Here is a 21,193-nt window from a genome sequence, read left to right on the forward strand (position 1 = left end):
TTCAAAGCAAACTTCGGCATGTTCACAATATTACTTTATTCAATGCTTTTCTTCCACATAGTTTAACTCTAGTGAGCTTACTAACATTTACTGAGCACTTCCTGTATGCCAAGACCTTTGTATTTATCATATCTTCCAGTAATTTAAGGCAACCTTTAGAGGTGTAGGAATTGTTACCCTGATTTTGCAGATGAGGAATGGAGGCTCAGAGAGTCTCAGGAATTGGCCCACAATTGCAGGGGTGTGAGTAAATGAGGGGTACAAGTTTGGCCCTAAAGTCAGTATGCTCTGCAGAACACCATGCTGCTAGCTGTGCTCTGCTGTTTATGAGGCTATGGAGAGAAAAAAAAGAGCAAGTTGCATTACTTTCTCATTTGCCCGCATTTCACGTTCCACTTTCTGATGTGAGCCCTGCACTTCGACCAGATCTGCCTCCTGTCCCTTCCAGCATGCTTCTTCCCAGTATGCAACTTAGGCCCAGTCTCTGCCGGTGCCTGTGACACCCTTCTCCATCCCCTTTATCCCTATCCCAGTTTGCAGCTGGTGCCTTAGGTTGCAGCTTTTGTTTCCTGTGTAAAGATTCCCTTGTGCAGTCTAACTTTTGGGGAATTCCTTGCTTACCATTTTGACATTATACGTTTCTCTCTCTTCTTGTGTAACTGTGTGTGTGTGTGTGTGTGTGTGTGTGTGTGTGTGTGTGTATGCGATTACCCAACTAGATCATCGCTTCTAGAAAACAACTCTTATAATACCTTTTGCAGTGTTAATACATAGTAGGTCATTATTTCTCAAACTGTAAAAGGTTATACCATTTGCATCTCTGTGCTCTTGGCAAGTAGATAGGTGGAAGGTAGTTTTTAAAGCATAGTTTTATAATTGGTCAATATTGAGTACTGAAGGAGAGAGGATTTCCAAATCTTTCATCTTAGCCCTATGTCTAACAGTGAATGCTAGAGTTTCTGTCTCTGCCTGCTGGTGTTTTCCAACACCTTTCTGGAAATTCCAAACAGATGGACAGATCTGTAATGACTTGTAGTTACTTTGCTTTGCTGTTAGTATCTAGTGAACTCTTAGGACTTGTTTTGCCTTTATTACTATGTTTAAAGTTTCTTAACTGAAAGGCTCTGGGTCATGAGGAAATGCAGGGGTGGGGGTGGGAAGGTGATAAAAAGATACTTCAGATTTGCATTTTCTTTTAAGAAATTTCCATTCTCAGTACAGCTGACACTTGTAATTTCTGTTAAAGATTGGTGCCTGGCCAGAAATGCCTGTGAAATAGCTTTGGTTTAAGCTTCAAGTATAAAGACAGGGGAGGGTGGGTGATTTTAACAAGTGCTGTCTTTATTCATACTTTATATTGTCACTGTCATAAAATAAAGACAGTGAAAATATGTAGTAAAGGCAACTCTTGTTAAAAAGCATATATATTGGGCTTCCCTGATGGCGCAGTGGTTGAGAATCTGCCTGCTAATGCAGGGGACATGGGTTCGAGCCCTGGTCTGGGAAGATCCCACATGCCACGGAGCAGCTGGGCCCGTGAGCCACAACTACTGAGCCTGCGCGTCTGGAGCCTGTGCCCCGCAACGGGAGGGGCCGCTATAGTGAGAGGCCCGCGCACCGCGATGAAGAGTGGCCCCCGCTTGCCGCAACTAGAGAAAGCCCTCGCACGAACCGAAGACCCAACACAGCCAAAAATAAAAAAAAAAAAAAAAATAATAAATAAATAAAGTAGCTATAAAAAAAAATTAAAAAAAAAAAGCATATATATTATATATTTCCCTGCATTTATCTTTGTCTACATGAAGATAATTTATTTCAGCAAATGATTTAACTGGAGCTTATCATTTCTAGAAAAAAAAAATCCTTTGTCCTCTGGTGTACCACAGTGACCCTGAGGTATGGAATTCATTGGCCAAAATTGCATAACAGCCGGTATGCAATTTCAGTACTATATTATTTTGTAATGTGCCTGGTGCTACTACTGAGGAGATGAAAAGAATATTAATTACAGTGGGGTGAGTGGGAGACCTTATGCATATACATAAGGAGGCTTTAGTTAATGAGTTTTTTTGGGACTAAAAATGTGATACATTTACGTAGAAGTAATAGCTCGGTGTTTGTATTTAAGTTTATTTATAAACAACCTTTACATTTCATTTGTAAACATGCAGTGTATAAAAGAGTGAATTGAGGAAAATATAGGAATTGTATTTATTTAAAGAAGTAATTTTAAGACAGGAAAAGTCTTTTAAGAACACCTACTTTGTAAAGTGGAGATCGGAATACATATTGTTGGGAAAATGGAAGAAGCCAGTGGAAGATTTAGTGAAAGAGTGGATGTTAAGACTGTTATTTGGGACCTGGATTTATTTTGGCTTTCAGAGGTCATGCTTACTCTTAGATTAGAAATGCAGCCTCTTTCAAAGCATAAACATAATTGAAAAAAATAATTTTGAAATTTGCTTTCTTGGGTTCTCCATTTTGTTTTCTTCAGGTGTAAAAGCATGAGTATTCTATTTTCAGGAAGATGAGGAAAAAAATCTATTTCCTCTTCTAGCAGTTTGGCTATTTTTGTTGTTGTTTCTGGCTCCATAAACGGAGAGGCATCTGTACCGTGCATTGTATCATGCCCAGCAAGTTTTTTTTCATTTGAGTGTAATTGTTCCTTAGCAAATAATTGCAGTCCAGAATGACTTTTATTGAGCTTGATTGAATTAGGGTTATGTATGAAAATGAGTTAGTTAAAGCTTAATCTATTACCCAGAGAAATGATGAAAACATCAGAAAAGCAGTCATTCATGGGGATTAAATATTCTTCCATGTAAATGGGCAACATGGTTGCCTGGAGTCTCTTCTGCACTGACTAGGTTGTAGTGACATTAGGGTGCAAAACATACAGTGTTGGCATAGAAGGGGATCTTGTCATGATGTGCCTTTGAATGTTATACTGGACATTAACACTAATGAGGGAGCCTGCCTCGTTATAAGAAGTGGCGCCTCACCTTTTGTAGTATAATAAGCTTTCAAAACATAGGACCCCAAGGGGGGGCAATGTGTAAACTGCCAGAAAGCCAGCTGCTTTGGGATATTTCAGTGGTTGCTGAGGCCAGATCTTTAAGATGGGTTTTTCAGATGCCAAGTCAGATACCCTATTTGTGGTTAAGAGGTAAAGAGGAGATAATTCAGCGTTAGCTCTCCCATCTGCCATCATGATCTCAGAGGGCATCCTGAGCTGTGCCAGGTCCGTCCTGGCTAGGTGTGCATCCTGGGGGAAGCAGTGTTGTGGTGGGAAGCGGGCCTTGCAAAGGGAGAAGGAGCCCGTTATGGAGCAGGCTCTTAATGAGGCAGTGGGAGCTAAGTGTGGGCAGTCAGGAATCCAAGGCCCTGTGTGGATGGGAAGTGAGGGTTAGGAGGAAGCCGTAGTGTGACCCAGAGAACACAGACAGGCCTGGTGTGGCTCAGTTGAAGATCTCTCCTGGCTGTGGTCTAAGGGCATGCTCAAGTCACCATTCTGCAGGGTTGTATTCACCCTTTAGACATTTCCCGTTCCTGCCCGCCTGTCCTTCTGACACCTCACACAGCCACCCATTTCCATCAAATCAAAGCACTTTTGAAGTACTGGTAACTTAAATGCAGAACAGCTTATGCTGAAACTGCTTTTCTGAAGCTACTCATGTGGGCATTTGTAATAGCCAGATAAAATCTGGAGTTTGGCTGTCAGAGAACTCAAAGGGAGCCTGTCTCAGGCAGGATCTTCAGCCTTGAAATTGACCTCTGCTCTGTGGCTGATTCCCTGGCTCCCCCACCTCCTAGTCAGTGAAGTCCAACATGATTTCTTTGTTATCCTGAGTTTTAAAACCCATATTGGCCACAGCACAGTCAGCCTCCTCCCTCTCCCTCCCTACTCTATCCATAGATAGTTGCATCCCAGGTGATAAATTATTGAACAGTAATCAAAATATAGATATGGTCCATTTTGGGGGTATATATTTGATTATAGAAACAAACAAATGTGTAAGGGTACCTTAAGATTAGTGAGAGTTTGTTTTTGAGCTCCTAAAAGAACTTCTGTATATAGGATATACTAGCATATTTTATTTCTCAGATAGCATGCACTCACTTCTTAAACTAAAATGTAGGGGCTTCCCTGGTGGTGCAGTGGTTAAGAATCCGCCTGCCAATGCACGGGACACGGGTTCAATCCCTGGCCTGGGAAGATCCCACATGCCACGGAGCAACTAAGCCTGTGCACCACAGCTGCTGAGCCTGGGCTCTGGAGCCCATGAGCCACAACTACTGAAGCCCGAGCGCCTAGAGCCCGTGCTCCACAACAAGAGAAGCCACCGCAATGAGAAGCCTGCGCACCACAACAAAGAGTAGCCCCCGCTCGCCACAACTAGAGAAAGCCCACGCGCAGCAACAAAGGCCTAACGCAGCCAAAAATAAAATAAATAAAATAAAATAAATAAATTTAAAAAAAAAACACTAAAATGTAAGCAAATCTCTAAACCAAAATAAGAATTAAACCCACACTATCAGAATTAATGTTGGACCCTCCTCTCCCAGTTTTAGCAGTATTAATTATATACTGTTTGTTTTTTTAGTTTATACCAATTTATTTACTTGACAGTTATTTATAGATATTCATGATTTTTGCCTATTTATTAACTTTTTATTTTAATGGTTCTTCTCTATACTGGCTTTTATGGATTTATATGAAGAAAAAGTATGGAAATAAATATATGAGATAGTGCATGTGATTTTCTTAAAACAGCAGTTTTTAAAAAAAATTTATTTATTTAATTTATTTATTTTTGGCTGTGTTGGGTCTTCATTGCTGTGCGTGGGCTTTCTGTAGTTGTGGCGAGTGGGGACTACTCTTCATTGTGGTGCGCAGGTTTCTCATTGCGGTGGCTTCTCTTGTTGCGGAGCACGGGATCTAGGTGCGTGGGCTTCAGTAGTTGTGGCGCATGGGCTCAGTAGTTGTGGCTCGCAAGCTCTAGAGCGCAGGCTCAGTAGTTGTGGTGCACAGGCTTAGTTCCTCTGCGGCATGTGGTATCTTCCCAGACCAGGGCTCGAACCTGTGTCCCCTTCATTGGCAGGCGGATTCTTAACCACTGAGCCACCAGGGAAGCCCAAAACAGCAGTTTTAACGTTAGTTGCCTAGTTTATGATAATTAAGGATAGACTTTTATATCATTTATTTAATCAGTTTTTGGAATTGTACACTTCCTTGATAAAAGCATAGGCATTTAACTTGAAAGTATTCATGTGTCCTTTGTAGCTTTCGTCAAAGATCTGGATTTATTCTTTCATCCATACCCTTGTTGTAAAAAATGTGGATGAATGAGTAGTATCTTGTGTGAAGCCACGTCAGGCCGTTTAATATTTTATTTATTCTTTCAAGCTGTTGTTTTCTTCTGTAGCACTGGGTGACAACTGAATCATCTAAGTCTAGTTAGGATTACTCAGATGAATCATTACACATTTTTGATATTTAATGTGTAAGAGCCAGTTCTTCCATATTGTAGTGGCTGATTAGGGAAAAAAACTTTAGCCAAGCCATAAAATGACTAACAGTATTGATCAAGCTGTAAGCCAGTAAGTGATATCTGATTTCTAGAGTGTGTTATAACCTGCTGTTTGTAAGGAAATATATTGTCATAATCTGCAGGAGGGTAGGAAATTGTCTCTCTTAGTTGAGTGTGAATTTAGTATTACCATGAAGCACTTGAGAAGCTAAATAAATGTCTCAGAAACTGAAATAACTTAATTTTTAAAAAGGTACAGTTTAAGTTTATGTCTGTATTTGCAGTATTAATGTAAAATGTTCATTTAATTTGTATACTCTTGTTGATTTTGACCCTCTTATATTTATTTCATCATATGTAGCTAGAAAGTAATTTTTCTAGTTACAGCTTTTCTCTATTTGTATGTGTTCCCCCCACTCCCCACCTTAAAAAAAAACTATCTTGGTTTCACTTGTTATCTTTAAAACATTTAAAAGATAAAATATAAGATATTATATTTTATATTATATTATAAAATATAATATATTAACATCTGAACCACAGCTTAACTGCTAGTCATTTCAAATAACTTGAATTTAGTCAGGATGTCAATATAATTTCATGTTTTTCCAGAGAATTCACCTGTAACTCTACACCTGAATTTAGTCAGAAAGCTAAGAGGTGATTGCCTGTAATTCTTTGTCTCTGTAACTTTAGTCTCAGAATTCCCATTGAGTGATTTTAGTGACTATCTTTTTGTTAAATTAAAGTTGACAATAAACACTTTAGGTTCTTTTTTCCTAAATAGTGTTAGTAGAGGGATGTTTAATAATTTTCCTGATTTTGATTGCTTGGCTGTTAATTCATCTTATTTAGGGATTATTTTGCTAAAGGAGAATAAGTGTCAGCTTTGTTTGAAAGGGCTTCCTGGCTCACCATTTTAATCACTTTGCTATGGGTCCTTCACAGAATTCTGCTGCATCACAGAAGCTGGAAGTTCTGATGTTCCATTGAAATCACAATGGAAAGTCTTGACTTGACCGGTAAGAGCAGCCCTGCAGGTGCATCTTACTTACTTATCTGGAAGCAGTGAAACAGTCAGGAGCTAAGTGGTAACAGAGCTGGTCTCAACTTTTTCCCGTCTGATGGATTCACCTTCCGTATTGATCAGAGAAGTGTGATAATTGTGTATTTTTTTGGTCAATTTTATTAGTATTTTTTAAGTGACACTTTAATCTCTATCATCAAGTAAGTTAAATTTTCCTTTAAAATCATGAATTTTAAAAAATTAACTATTTCAGAATCTCTGGTTTGTTTCTCCACAGTAATGGGCTGTTGGTGAAAGTCCATTTATTGAAGTCCTAATTATCTAGAGAATACATACCTAAATAAATATTACATTGGTCTGTTCCCCCAAAGCCTTTTTTTGTATTGCCTGAAAAAGTTGAGATTTTAAAATATATACATGTGGCAAATTATATCAAACTTTGAAACTCACAGATACTATAATTTTGTCCTCTTGTATATAAGTTATATTCAAAACTGCTTCTTTAGGAATATTTTAAGATTAATTTTGGTCATGGTTACTTAAATGCATAGAGTTTTCTCAGTCTGGGAATGAAAATGTGTGATTGCTTTACTGATGTTTGAATACTTTATGGTGAACTGATTTATAAGACCAAGGAATTTAATATAAATTAAAATTAACAGAAGTAGTAAATATTGTTTAGTTGCAATTTTTAGGACATGAACTTATTTTTCAATTTTTTATTCATCGAAATCTTAAATCTTTTCTGTTCTTAAGTAGTTTTGATAGCTTATTAGGTCCGTCTAGAATATCCGTGTCTACCTTTTTTGTTTTAGTAAGTATATGACTGAATGTTGCTTTTATGATATGAGTATAAATATAAGGCCTCTGAACCATTCTTGTGAATGTTGCAGTCTAGGATTGTACACATTGTAAAAATAAATGCCATTTAGCTTGTGTGTTTACTAGGATATTGAAACAACAACAAAATCTTATTGCCAGTGAGAAGATTGGGATTTAGTTATTTTTCCTCCTTTCTGTGCTATCCTTTAAGGCACAATGAAGTTAGAAATATAAATTCTGGATTTACAAATGCCAGTTAGGATACAGTTGATTATGGTTTTACTGGGTCAGCAGAATAGACTACAGAATATTTGAATATCTATACTGAAATGTCAAATATGTTCTCGATTACTAATCCTAAAGGCAGTTGAGTATAGTGAGATACAAAGAAAATTAAATTTGTGGCAGTATTCTTAGTTTTCTGAATATGAATACATATATAGAAAGTAAAGCAGGACCTTTTAAATTACCTATTCAGAAAACTAAATCATTAATCAGTAGTTGTTGGCAGTCTTGACTTAAGTAGCCATCTCATCTATGATCTCTAAATGTTAATCAGATTATTTTAATACAATATTTTTATTGACTGTAAGCAGAAATTGGCAAAAAATGCTGATAAAATTTAAAAAGACTGAGACTTTATACTTCTAGCATAAGTATATATTCATCTTAAATACAGTATTAACTAACAGAAAATTGCCATACAAAATGAGGAGTAATTTAGGAAACTAATTTTGGAAAATGTTACCGAGCAAAATGATGCCAGGGTTCAGTAAATCTGGGAAACATGCTATTTTAGTTAGCTTAGGCAAAGTTTTGTTTAATTATCCAGAGTCCCCAAGTCTTAGTGGTTTATAGCAGTAAAGTTTCTTTCTCGCTGATGTTCATGTTCTTGATGAATCTGCTGCCACTCTGCTCCATACCCTCTTCATTCCTGGACCAAAGCTGAAGGACAACCTCTCTGGTATGCTTAAGTCTTGTGGCAGAAGGAGAAAGGAATGATGGTGGAATCTGGGCTCTTTAAACTGCTGCTGAGAGGTGGTATATGTCACTACCTCTTATATTTCATTGGCTAAAGCATGTCACATGGCCAACTCACGTCATAGGATAGGAGTCGCCTTTTAAGAGGGGTGGGGTAGAGGAAGGCTGATAGGAAGGCATAATGCATATTTTAAGTATAATATCTGTATAATCCTGTCTAGGGTTCTTCTAGACAGACAGAATGCACCTAGTATGTTAAGCTTCCGGGAAGTCCTGTAGTAAATGAATCTGTTTAACATGGAAAGTTATTTGACTATGAATCCTCTTGTAGTTGCGTGGAACACATTGAGCTTTGAAACCCTGTGACAAGTTTTAAGGAATGAGGAGTTGATACAATTCAAGAGTTTCATTAAGTTTTGAACATTATCACTTTTCCACTATGCAATAAGTGGAAATACAGTCTATATTAAAGTTACTTACCTTCTTGTTTTAGAAGTTGTTTTAAAATGAATGAAAATTACTGCAGACTGGACCCTCTGCGGTTTGCATACAGAGTTAGAAAGGGAAATAATGATTCTTCTAATAACTTCTTACCTATGTTTACTAAGTTACAGGACTTTTGACAGATGTTATCTAATTTGACATAGAGGAAGAGCATGAGAAAATGGGTACTTTGCTTTTTCCAGTAGTAATACAATAATTTTACCATGTAATGGTAACCAAATGCTTCTACTTAAGATCAATTTAAGGAATCATTCTAGAGAGAAAAAATGCAGATACTATAGGGTGGTTAACAATTGCATCCCATGGGTTTTCTGATGTACTTCACTCGAGGTCGTATTCACTATACAGTGATTGCATTATTCTCTCCTAAGTTTTCTAGAAAATTGCTAGGCATTATGAACTCAACCAATGTTGATTTGATTAATCCCACAGGTTTTATAAAACATTGCTACCAGACCTGTGTGGACTAAGATGATTTAAATATCAAGGAGTATATAAACAATGCTTTGTTTGATAGTTCATAGTTCTTTAAGATTGGGGAAAAGGAACCTTCTTACACATCTGTGGATTCAGAGAAACTTAGGCATAAACCGTAGTTCTGGAACTTTTAAATTGAAAGAATTTGGGTGTTTATGTAACCTCTCTGAAATTTTGTTTTCTCATCTTAATATCGGATAATGATCTCTACCTTGTGGAATTCTGATAATTAAATAAGGGAATTATGTTGAGTGTTGATACACTGCCTGGCACATGGGATGCAGTCAAGAAATGGTAGTTAAGAAAAATGTGATCATAGTTCAATAATCTTGAATGCACTATAATATACCTTTATTACAGTGTATGTATGTCTAAACTGTGTTTGCATATTTATATTTACACACACATACTTCGAGTTTTAACAAATTGTCCTGAATGCATAAGAGCCTACATATTCTACAGTTACCACTGAAAGGGTGAATCCTGTAGAAATACTAGTCACCCTATGATCTAATAAATCACTTCTTGCCACTGAGAACATAGAAATCCTAAGGACAGAGTGATTACCAAAGGTGGATATATGGCCTTGACTCTGGATATTAATGAGGTCAACATCAAAGAAATCAGATTTTATATAATCTCGATGCACAAGGTACAAGAACAGGAGACAGTGCCACAGAAATTTTCTTCACCATGTAGAGCAAATGCTGTTTGGTTTCAAAAGAATCAGCATTTCTATTTCAAGATTTTTATGCTGCTGTTTTCCAGTGAAGGTGAGATTATTTAGATTCCTTCGAGGACTTCTCTGTTGGCATTGTTCCCTTGCACTTAGAATCAGGACAACAGAGGATATCTCTTAGGGGTTCAAAGCTTTATGCTATTTCCAAATGACGATTTAATGTAGAACAACACACACATATATAAATAATTTTGGAGTGAATTATTCTTCAAATTGCTCCAGGCACTTCTCTTCATAAACGAATCATTGTTGCAACAAATATCAGTTACATATTCAGCTGGATTTTTTGTGTGTTTATTTGGCTGCGCCGGGTCTTAGTTACGGCATGTGGGATCTTTGTTGGCGCATACAGTATCTTTTAGTTGCGGCATGCGGACTCTTGGTTGTGGCACGAGAACTCGTAGTTGCGGCATGCATGTGGGATCTAGTTCCCTGACCAGGGATCAAACCCGGGCCCTCTACACTGGGAGCGCAGAGTCTTAACCACTGGACCACCAGGGAAGTCCCCTCAGCTGGCTTATTGATAGAGTAAAACTATTTCAAAAATAGAATCTTTTAATTTTTAGAGATTATATAGTCTGCTTGGGCTGCCATAACAAAATACCACAGACTGGGTGGCTTAAACAGCAGATATTTTTTAACAGTTCTGGAGGCTAAAAGTCCATGATAAAGATGCTGACAAATTCTGTCTCTGGTGTGGTTTCTCTTCCTGGCTTATGGGACAGTTGCCTTCTTGCTGTGTCCTCACATGACCTTTTCTCTGTGTGTGTGTGTGTGTGTGTGTGTGTGTGTGTGTGTAGAAAGTGTGCTCTGGTTACTTCCCCTTCTTAAAAGGACACCAGTTCTATCAGATAATGGCCCCACCCCACCCTAATGACCTTACTTAACTTTTACCTTCTTCTAGGGTCTATCTCCAAATATAATCACATTGCGCTTTGAGGTTTCGTCATATGAATTTGAGGGCAACCAGTTCAGTTCATCCCAGAGGTAATTGTTTTTCTGTGCCAAAGAGTGAAGTGAAAGTTAAAAAAAAAAACCAAAAAACTTTCTATGTTATTTAATCTATAAACAAGAAAACCTGGTTTATTATAGTCATCTAAGACTAAAAATATCTTTGGATCTTTGAGATGGGAGAGATTTGAAATTACTGAATTCATATTTCTTCCACTTTGAAGTCACTGTGCATGAAAAAGTGTCTTTCAATTGAAGGGATCAAATCTAAGAACTTGAAAATTAGAGTGTTTTGTATGATGGAGGAATTACATCATTGTAAAAATCTATTTCCATGTGTATTCATTGTTATCTAGGAATGGAATGTATTTGAAAATTAGGTTGAGGAATAAGACAATTTCTCTTTTGAGGTATATCTGTTTCTGCTTACTATAATCAAGCCAATTCACATTTTTTCAAGGCTATATTCTTTTACTTTGTGAATCAGTTGTGAATTCAACAGGGAAATGGCATACTCTTAAAGATTCTGGAAAACAGAAAGAAGAGATTGTTTATTTGAAATAAAACCAGCAGAAGCCATGGAGTCCTAAATCTGCTATTCTACCTGTTTATTTTCCTGCTTCCCTCGCTCTCTTTTTTTATCCACTTTTTTCTTCCTCCTCCTTTCCCTTCTTTCCTCTGATATCAGCTCTTGAGCTGGTAATCATTGTATTTCTCAAGTATGATAGTCTAAGTGCAATTCTTTGAACATGTGTATAGTACTTCTTTCTATTACACAATAGGAACTTTTTCTATTAGGTAAGTCAGTTGATGGGTGTTTGGGATTAGTGATGGGTAATAGCATTGATGTAGGCTCAGCTTAACTCTTCGTTTTATCTTTAAACTTTTTCTAATATGTGTGTTCTGTGTCACTAGAATAATTTCAGTTTCTGGTGATTTGATGCCTTTATAAAAACAAAACATACTCCAAAGGAAACAAACCTTTGAGACATGTACCTTTGTATAAAAATAACTTTAAATTGATTTGTAATTTTTTTTTCTCATCTTGTGTGTTTATAGACTAAAGGATAAGCTCTTGAGCACTGATCTAATTTTGTGGATGACAGTTTAATTGGTTGAAAATTATTTTAACTCATTTATCTACCCTTGTTTTTTTTGAATTTTATTTTATTTTCTTATACAGCAGGTTCTTATTAGTTATCTATTTTATACAATCTATTTTATACATATTAGTGTATATATGTCAAACCCAATCTTCCAATTCATCCCCCCGCCCCCCGCCGCTTTCCCCCTTTGGTGTCCATCCTTTTGTTCTCTACATCTGTGTCTCTATTTCTGCCTTGCAAGCCGGTTCATCTGTACCATTTTTCTGGATTCCACATATGTGTGTTAATATACGATATTTGTTTTTCTCTTTCTGACTTACTTCACTCCGTATGGCAGTCTCTAGGTCCATCCACGTCTCTACAAATGACCAAATTTCGTTCCTTTTTATGGCTGAGTAATATTTCACTGTATATATGTACTGCATCTTCTTTATCCATTCATTTGTCGATGGGCATTTAGGTTGCTTCCATGACCTGGCTATTGTAAATAGTGCTGCAATGAACACTGGGGTGCATGTGTCTTTTTGAATTTTGGTTTTCTCTGGGTTTATGCCCAGTAGTGGGATTGTTGGGTCATATGATAATTCTATATTTAGTTTTTTAAGGAACCACCATACTGTTCTCCATAGTGGCTGCATCAATTTACATTCCCATCAACAGTGCAAGAGGGATCCCTTTTCTCCACACTCTCTGCAGCATTTGTTGTTTGTGATTTTCTGATGATGCCCATTCTAACCAGTGTGGTGTGATACCTCATTGTAGTTTTGATTTGCATTTCTCTAATAATTAGTGATGTTGAGCAGCGTTTCATGTGCCTCTTGGCCATCTGTATGTCTTCTTTGAAGAAGTGTCTATTTAGGTCTTCTGCCCATTTTTGGATTGGGTTGTTTGCTTTTTTAATATTGAGCTGCATGAGCTGTTTATACATTTTGGAGATTAATCCTTTGTTGATTCGTTTGCAAATATTTTCTCCCATTCTGAGGATTGTCTTTTCATCTTGTTTACAGTTTCCTTTGCTGTGCAAATGCGTTGAAGTTTCATTAGGTCCCATTTGTTTATTTTTGTTTTTATTTCCATTACTCTAGGAGGTGGGCCAAAAAAGATCTTGCTGTGGTTTATGTCAAAGAGTGTTCTTCCTATGTTTTCCTCTAAGAATTTTATGGTGTCCGGTCTTATGTTTAGGTCTTTAATTCATTTTGAATTTATTTTTGTGTATGGTATTAGGGAGTGTTCTAATTTCATTCTTTTACATGTGGCTGCCCAGTTTTCCCCATACCACTTTTGAAGAGACTGTCTCTTCTCCATTGTATATCCTTGCCTCCTTTGTCATAGATTAGTTGACCATAGGTGCATTGGTTTATCTCTGGGCTTTCTATCCTGTTCCATTGATCTATATTTCTATTTTTGTGCCAGTACCATATTGTCTTGATAACTGTAGCTTTGTAGTATAGTCTGAAGTCAGGGAGTCTGATTCCTCCAGCTCCGTTTTTTTTTCCCTCAAGACTGCTTTGGCTATCCGGGGTCTTTTGTGTCTCCATGCAAATTTTGAAATTTTTCTGTTCTAATTCTGTAAAAAATGCCATTGGTAATTTGATAGGGATTGCATTGAATCTGTAGATGGCTTTGGGTATTGTAGTCATTTTCACAATATTGATTCTTCCAATCCAAGAACATGGTATAGCTCTCCATCTGTTTGTGTCATCTTTAATTTTTTTCATCAATGTCTTATAGTTTTCTGAGTACAGGTCTTTTACCTCCTTAGGTAGGTTTATTCCTAGGTATTTTATTCTTTTTGTTGCAGTGGTAAATGGGATTGTTTCCTTAATTTCTCTTTCTGATCTTTCGTTGTTAGTGTATAGGAATGCAAGAGAGTTCTGTGTATTAATTTTGTATCTTGCAACTTTACCAAATTCACTGATTTGCTCTAGTTGTTTTCTGGTGGCATCTTTGGGATTATCTATATATAGTATCATGTCATCTGCAAACAGTGACAGTTTTACTTCTTCTTTTCCAATTTGTATTCCTTTTATTTCTTTTTCTTCTCTGATTGTCATGGCTAGGACTTCCAAAACTATGTTGAATAATAGTGGTGAGAGTGGGCATCCTTGTCTTGTTCCTGATCTTAGAGGAAATGCTTTCAGTTTTTCACCATTGAGAATGATGTTTGCTGTGGGTTTGTCATATATGACCTTTATTATGCTGAGGTAGTTTCCCTCTGTGCCCACTTTCTGGAGAGTTTTTATCATAAATGGGTGTTGGATTTTGTCAAAAGCTTTTGCTGCATCTATTGAGATGATCATACGTTTTTTCTTCAATTTGTTAATATGGTGTATCACATTGATTGATTTGCATATATTGAAGAATCCTTGCATCCCTGGGATAAATCCCACTTTATCATGGCGTGTGATCCTTTTAATGTGTTGTTGGATATTGTTTGCTAGTATTTTGTTGAGGATTTTTGCATCTATATTCATCAGTGGTATCGGTGTGTAATTTTCTTTTATTGTAGTATCTTTGTTTGGTTTTGGTATCAGGGTGATAGTGGCCTTGTAGAATGAGTTTGGAGGTGTTCCTTCCTCTGCAATTTTTTGGAAGAGTCTGAGAGTTTGGGTGTTAGCTCTTCTCTAAATGTTTGATAGAGTTTGCCTGTGAAGCCTTCTGGTCCTGGACTTTTGTTTGTTGGAAGATTTTTAATCACAGTTTCAATTTCATTACTTGTGATTGGTCTGTTCATATTTTCTATTTCTTCCTGGTTCAGTCTTGGAAGGTTATACGTTTCTAAGAATTTGTCCATTTCTTCCAGGTTGTCCATTTTATTGGCAAAGAGTTGCTTATAGTAGTCTCTTATGATGCTTTGTATTTCTGCGGTGTCTATTGTAACTTCTCCTTTTTCATTTCTAATTTTATTGATTTGAGTCCTCTCCCTCCTTTCTTGATGAGTCTGGCTAAAGGTTTATCAATTTTGTTTATCTTCTAAGAGAACTGGCTTTTAGTTTTATTGATCTTTGCTATTGTTTTCTTTGTTTCTATTTCATTTATTTCTGCTCTGATCTTTATGATTTCTTTCCTTCTACTAACTTTGGGTTTTATTTGTTCTTCTTTCTCTAGTTCCTTTAAGTGTAAGGTTAGATTGTTTATTTGAGTTTTTCTTGTTTCTTGAGGTAGTATTGTATTGCTATAAACTTCCTTCTTAGAACTGCTTTTGCTGTATCCCATAGGTTTTGGATCATCTTGTTTTCATTGTCATTTGTCTCTAGGTATTTTTTGATTTCCTCTTTGATTTCTTCAGTGATCTCTTGGTTATTTAGTAACGTATTGTTTAGCCTCCATGTGTTTGTGTTTTTTATGTTTTTTTCCCTGCAGTTTATTTCTAATCTTATAGTATTGTGGTCAGAAAAGGTGCTTGATATGATTTCAATTTTCTTAAATTTATTGAGGCTTGAGTTGTGATCCAAGATATGATCTATCCTGGAGAATGTTCCATGTGTACTTGAGAAGAAAGTGTAATCTGCTGTTTTTGGATGGAATGTCCTATACATTTCAATTAAATCTATCTGCTCTATTGTGTCATTTAAAGCTTGTATTTCCTTATTAATTTTCTGTCTGGATTATCTGTCCATTGGTGTAAGTGAGGTGTTAAAGTCACCCACTATTACTGTGTTACTGTCGATTTCCTCTTTTATAGCTGTTAGCATTTGTCTTATGTTTTTAGGTGCTCCTATGTTGGGTGCATATATATTTATAATTGTTATATCTTCTTCTTGGATTGGTCCCTTAATTATCATGTAGTGTCCTTCCTTGTCTCTTGTAACATTCTTTATTTTAAAGTCTATTTCATCTGATATGAGTACTGCTACTCCAGCATCCTTTTGATTTCCATTTGCATGGAATATCTTTTTTCATCCCCTCACTTTCAGTCTGTGCGTGTCCCTGGGTCTGAAGTTCGTCTCTTGTAGACCACATATATATGGGTCTTGTTTTTGTATCCATTCAGCCAGTCTGTGTCTTTTGGATGGAGCATTTAATCCATTTACATTTAAAGTAGTTATCCATATGTGTGTTCCTATTACCATTTTCTTAAGTGTTTTGAGTTTGCTTTTGTAGGTCCTTTCCTTCTCTTGTGTTTCCCACTTAGAGAAGTTCCTTTAGCATTCATTGTAGAGCTGGTTTGGTGGTGCTGAATTCACTTAGCTTTTGCTTGTCTATAAAGCTTTTGATTTCTCTGTCCAATCTGAATGAGATCCTTGCTAGGTAGAGTAGTCTTGGTTGTAGGTTCTTCCCTTTCATCACTTTAAATATGCCATGCCACTCCCTTCTGGCTTGTAGAGATTCTTCTGAGAAATCAGCTGTTAACCTTATGGGAGTTCCCTTGCATGTTATTTGTCATTTTTCCCTTGTTGCTTTTAATAATTTTTCTCTGTCTTTAATTTTTGTTAGTTTGATTACTATGTTTCTTGGTGTGTTTCTCCTTGGGTTTATCTTGCCTGGGACCCAGGACTTGCTGGATTTGGGTGGCTATTTCCTTTCCCATGTTAGGGAAGTTTTCGACTATAATCTCTTCAAATATTTTCTCGGGTCCTTTCTCTTTTCTCTTTCTGGAACCCCTATAATGCGAATGTAGTTGTGTTTAATATTGTCCCAGAGGTCTCTTAATATTGTTCCATAGCAGCGAATTCCATCATTCTGTCCTCCAGGTCAGTTATCCATTCTTCTGCTTCAGTTATTCTGCTATTGAATCCTTCTAGTGTATTTTTCATTTTAGTTATTGTATTGTTCATCTCTGTTTATTTGTTCTTTAATTCTTCTAGGTGTTTGTTAAACATCTCTTGCATCTTTTGATCTTTGCCTCCATTTTCTTTCCGAAGTCCTGGATCATCTTCACTATATTATTGTGAATTCTTTTTCTGGAAGGTTGCCTATCTCCACTTCATTTAATTGTTTTTCTGGGTTTTATCTTGCTCCTTCATCTGGTACATAGACGTCTGCCTTTTCATTTTATGTGTCTTTCTGTGAATGTGGTTTTCGTTCCACAGGCTGCAGGACTGTAGTTCTTCTTGGTTCTACTGTCTGCCGTCTGGTGGATGAGGCTATTTAAGAGACTTGTGCAAACTTTCTGATGGGAGGGAGTGGTGGTGGGTAGAGTTGGGTGTTGCTCTGGTGGGCTGAGCTCAGTAAAACTTTAATCTGCTTGTCTGCTGATGGGTGGGGCTGAGTTCCCTCCCTGTTGGTTGTTTGGCCTGAGGCAACCCAGCACAGGATGCTACAGGCTCTTTGGTGGGGCTAAGGGCAGACTCTGGGAGGGCTCATGCCAAGGAGTATTTCCCGGAACTTCTTCTGCCAGTGTCTTTGTCCCCGTGGTGTGCCACAGCCATCCCCCACCTCTGCAAGAGACCCTCCAACACTAGCAGGTAGGTCTGGTTCAGTCTCCTATGGGGTCACTGCTCCTTCCCCTGGGTCCCAATGTGCACACTACTTTGTGTGTGCCCTCCAAGAGTGGAGTCTCTGTTTCCCCCAGTCCTGTCAAAGTCCTGCAGTCAAATCCCACTAGCCTTCAAAGTCTGATTCTCTAGGAATTCCTTCTCCCATTCCCGGTCCCCCGTTTGGGAAGCCTGATGTGGGACTCAGAACCGTCACTCCAGTGGGTGGACTTCTGTGGTATAATTGTTCTCCAGTTTTTGAGTCATCCACCCAGCCGTTATGGGATTTGATTTTATTGTGATTGTGCCCCTTCTACCGTCTCACTGTGGCTTGTCCTTTGTCTTTGGATGTGGGGTATCTTTTTTGGTGAGTTCCAGTGTCTTCCTGTTGATGACTGTTCAGCAGTTAGTTGTGATTCCAGTGCTCTCGCAAGATGGAATGAGTACATGTCCTTCTACTCTGCCATCTTGAACCAATCTCCTTATCTGCTTTTGATTTCGGTTTCCCTCTAAAGCTATTTACAGAATGACTGAAACTCAAGCCTTCTATATGATAAACTTTAGCAATGTATTTCTTCTGTAGACAGTAGGATCAGTCTAGTGATATTGAATTTACTAGTTAAGGACATTACAAATAAAGTCAAACATAACCACTTCATCCATTATTACTACTATGAAAGGTGATGGATAAATTATTTTTATACTGAAGTCCATATTCCCTCTGATCTCTATTACAGGGAATTGTGTTTCTCCAGGAAAAGAAATGGATCAAATGGGGTAAAATTTCTCATAACATTTCAGTCAGAATTTCCATACATTTTAATGTAAAATATGTATACTGCATTTACTGGATATTCTGTACATACACAGATAAGTGTAAATGTATACGAGTATATACATGTAATTTTTTTCAGATAACCTCTTGAAGAAGCCAAGAGACTTAAGTTTACATTAGAGAGGCTAGTTTGTTGATGGCTGTATACTCCAAACGTAGAAACAGTGTCTGGCATGTGGAACTTGTTTAGTGAACATTTGGTGAATTGGTAATACAGGAGTTCACATTTATTAATCATGTATTCCATTGACATTTATGTTAATAAACATCCCCAGGTCTACCTGGAGATAGTTGTTCTTCCCAGTCTGAGTTCAGGGAGGGGAGTGTTCCTTAAAAATACATCTTTCTGTGCCTTTAAGTTGCAGTTAGTCCTATAATCAATAAATGTTAGTAAGCTTAAGAACTTAAAATGAAGGACTTCCCTGGTGGCACAGTGGTTAAGAATCTGCCTGCCAGTGCAGGGGACACGGGTTCGAGCCCTGGTCTGGGAAGATTCCACATGCCACAGAGCAACTAAGCCCGTGTGCCACAACTACTGAGCCTGCACTCTAGAGCCTGTGCGACACAACTACTGAAGCCCTTGTGCCTAGAGCCTGTGCTCCGCAGCAAGAGATGCCAGCGCAATGAGAAGCCCGCGCACCACAACAAAGAGTAGCTCCTGCTCACCGCAACTAGATAAAGCCTGCACGCAGCCAAGAAGATCCAATGCAGCCAAAAATAAATAAATAAATAAATTTATTTTTAAAATTAAAAAAAAAAAGAACTTAAAATGAGCAGCAAAAAATTTCTGGGTAGCTGTTGGCTCATTTATAGTGTCCATTGAGTCAGCAGGGGTTTATTAAGAGTTGTAAGCCTTCTGCCAAGTACTTCCCTAACACTCCATCAGTGGCCCTGTGTGTGGAGTGCCTGTTAAGGTTCTGAGATTTAAGGAAGGCAGATTGGTTCAGGCTGGGCCTAAAGAGATGTTATATGGTACCTGGATTCAGTTAATATGTAACCGAAAGGTTGACTAAAGTCCACATTTAGATGTTTTATTCTTAGGGGTACTATTTTTAGGATATTTCTATATTCAAATTGATCTATAAAGATGTTAGAGAAGAGCATTGTGTTTTGGTTTTATAGACTTTTATAATTTGCTTAATTTGCAGTTGTTCTGCCTGGGCCATGGTTATATTACTGTTCTTAAAAAGTAGATGAGTTATCTAATTATTTCAGTGTTTCCTTAACTTTTATTGTAAAGTCATTTATTACCAAGCATCTCTTCGATGCAGAAGTATTCCTCTTCAGGAATGTAATGTTTTAAGTTGTTGAGTCATCATAGGCACATACAGTGTACAGGTTTCTCTTGAAAGAGCCAGCTAGATGGGGAGGAACTGGCTTCTGAATAAGGCTTAAATAATAAGAAGATACCATTTATGTGGTGAACAGTGTCCCAAGCATTGTTAGTTTTGCCACACTAATTAGAAGATTAGAGAGAGTGAAACCTACAGAATGTGAGATGTATCCATGTGCAGAGGAGTATATGTCCATCTATCTATCCAGGCAGCACCCGGATGGACACGAATTGAAACTCTGAACCATGCCCTTAATATTGTTTTTGAATATCTGCTATGTTTTCAGCTTTGTTAGAGTTTCCGTGTCATCAAATGGGTGTGTTATATAAAGAGCAAATAGAGAAAAGTTTGGAATCAGCAGCCACTGTCAATACCCTGTTTAAATACCAAGCCTCTTCCTGTAGCAGTGATGTTGTCCTGCCATTTGATGGCGCACACAGCTCACCTTTCAGTTCATTTGGTGAGATGAATACTTAAAGGAATGATAGTTTTCAAGTTTGAAAGTTTAGTTTTTCCTGTTAACATAATGGGTGTTGCTTTTCCTTATTATTCACTGAGAGTTTCACTTTTTAGAGAACATAAGATAAATCTATCTTGTTGATGGTAAAGGTGTCCCAGTTATGTCTCTTTTTTATGAATTTTTACCTAATCATCAAAGACATAGAATTTTTTACCGATTACTTCTATTATTATAAACTATTCCATACATTAGAGTTTATAATGTGCCTGTGAAAAATATTTTAGAACTTTTACTTCCTAATGCTTATAAACATTCTTATTCTTGCCTCTAGATTGTCAACTGCATAATGATCACTATTGCTTCCTGGAGATTACTATGGATAGGTAGAAACTTAAAGATTTCCTTATAGAAGACAAATTTAAATGGGATCACTTTTTTCAGCTGTAATTTGATCTCAGAAGCATAGGCTGTGGAGTCAGATGGACTCTACACCTGACTACATCTAACTCAGTTGTTTACTGATTGGGCTGTGGGAAAGTTACTTAACTTCATCTGTGAAATGGGGTGAATACTGACCATGTAAGGTTCTTAAGAGGATTAAAAGTGCTGCAGGGTACACTGCCAACTCAGCACCTTGGCAGGGTTGCTAAGAAAATGTTTGTTCTCACAATGGACAGTGGGTCAAAAATGGCATTTGACTTGTTTTTTTTACTGCTTTAACTGTTCCTTGAAATGGAATTTCCAGCATGTTATTGTCTCTATTCACAACAAGGGAAATGTCATTTTACTGTACGTCTTATATTAAAAGTGTATTGAATACAGGATTGGCTTGCTTTAAGCCATTAGGAAAGAATAACATTTATTCTTTATATTGTTAGATATCTTAAAATATTTTCTACACAATCATAATAATAGATGTTTGAGTTTAATTATACTTTGCCCAATTTAACTTTGCAATTTTATTAAAGCATAATCAAAGCTAAAATATATGAAAGTATTAGGACATAAG

General features: G+C 37.2%; 1 protein-coding gene and 1 long non-coding RNA gene across 9 annotated transcripts in view; both read left to right on the top strand.

The window, feature by feature from the left end:
* Positions 1-21,193, top strand: part of BBX (BBX high mobility group box domain containing) — a 283,127-nt gene that overhangs the window by 111,519 nt on the left and 150,415 nt on the right. For 5 of the 8 annotated variants that reach the window (XM_082393096.1, XM_082393094.1, XM_082393100.1 and 2 more), the window contains one exon: positions 6,480-6,553. The exons of the other annotated variants lie outside the window; for them this stretch is intronic. The gene's annotated coding sequence lies outside the window, so the exon portion shown is untranslated. The remainder of the gene's footprint in view (positions 1-6,479; positions 6,554-21,193) is intronic. 8 annotated transcript variants of the gene reach the window in all.
* LOC309629289 overlaps positions 12,352-21,193 on the top strand; it is a 177,226-nt gene continuing 168,384 nt past the window's right edge. Inside the window, exon 1 of the long non-coding RNA XR_014244973.1 lies at positions 12,352-12,733. This is a non-coding gene — a long non-coding RNA (uncharacterized lncRNA). The remainder of the gene's footprint in view (positions 12,734-21,193) is intronic.

The sequence above is a fragment of the Balaenoptera borealis genome, assembly GCF_965194805.1.
Source record: "Balaenoptera borealis genome assembly, chromosome: 5".
Lineage (NCBI taxonomy): Eukaryota > Metazoa > Chordata > Mammalia > Artiodactyla > Balaenopteridae > Balaenoptera > Balaenoptera borealis.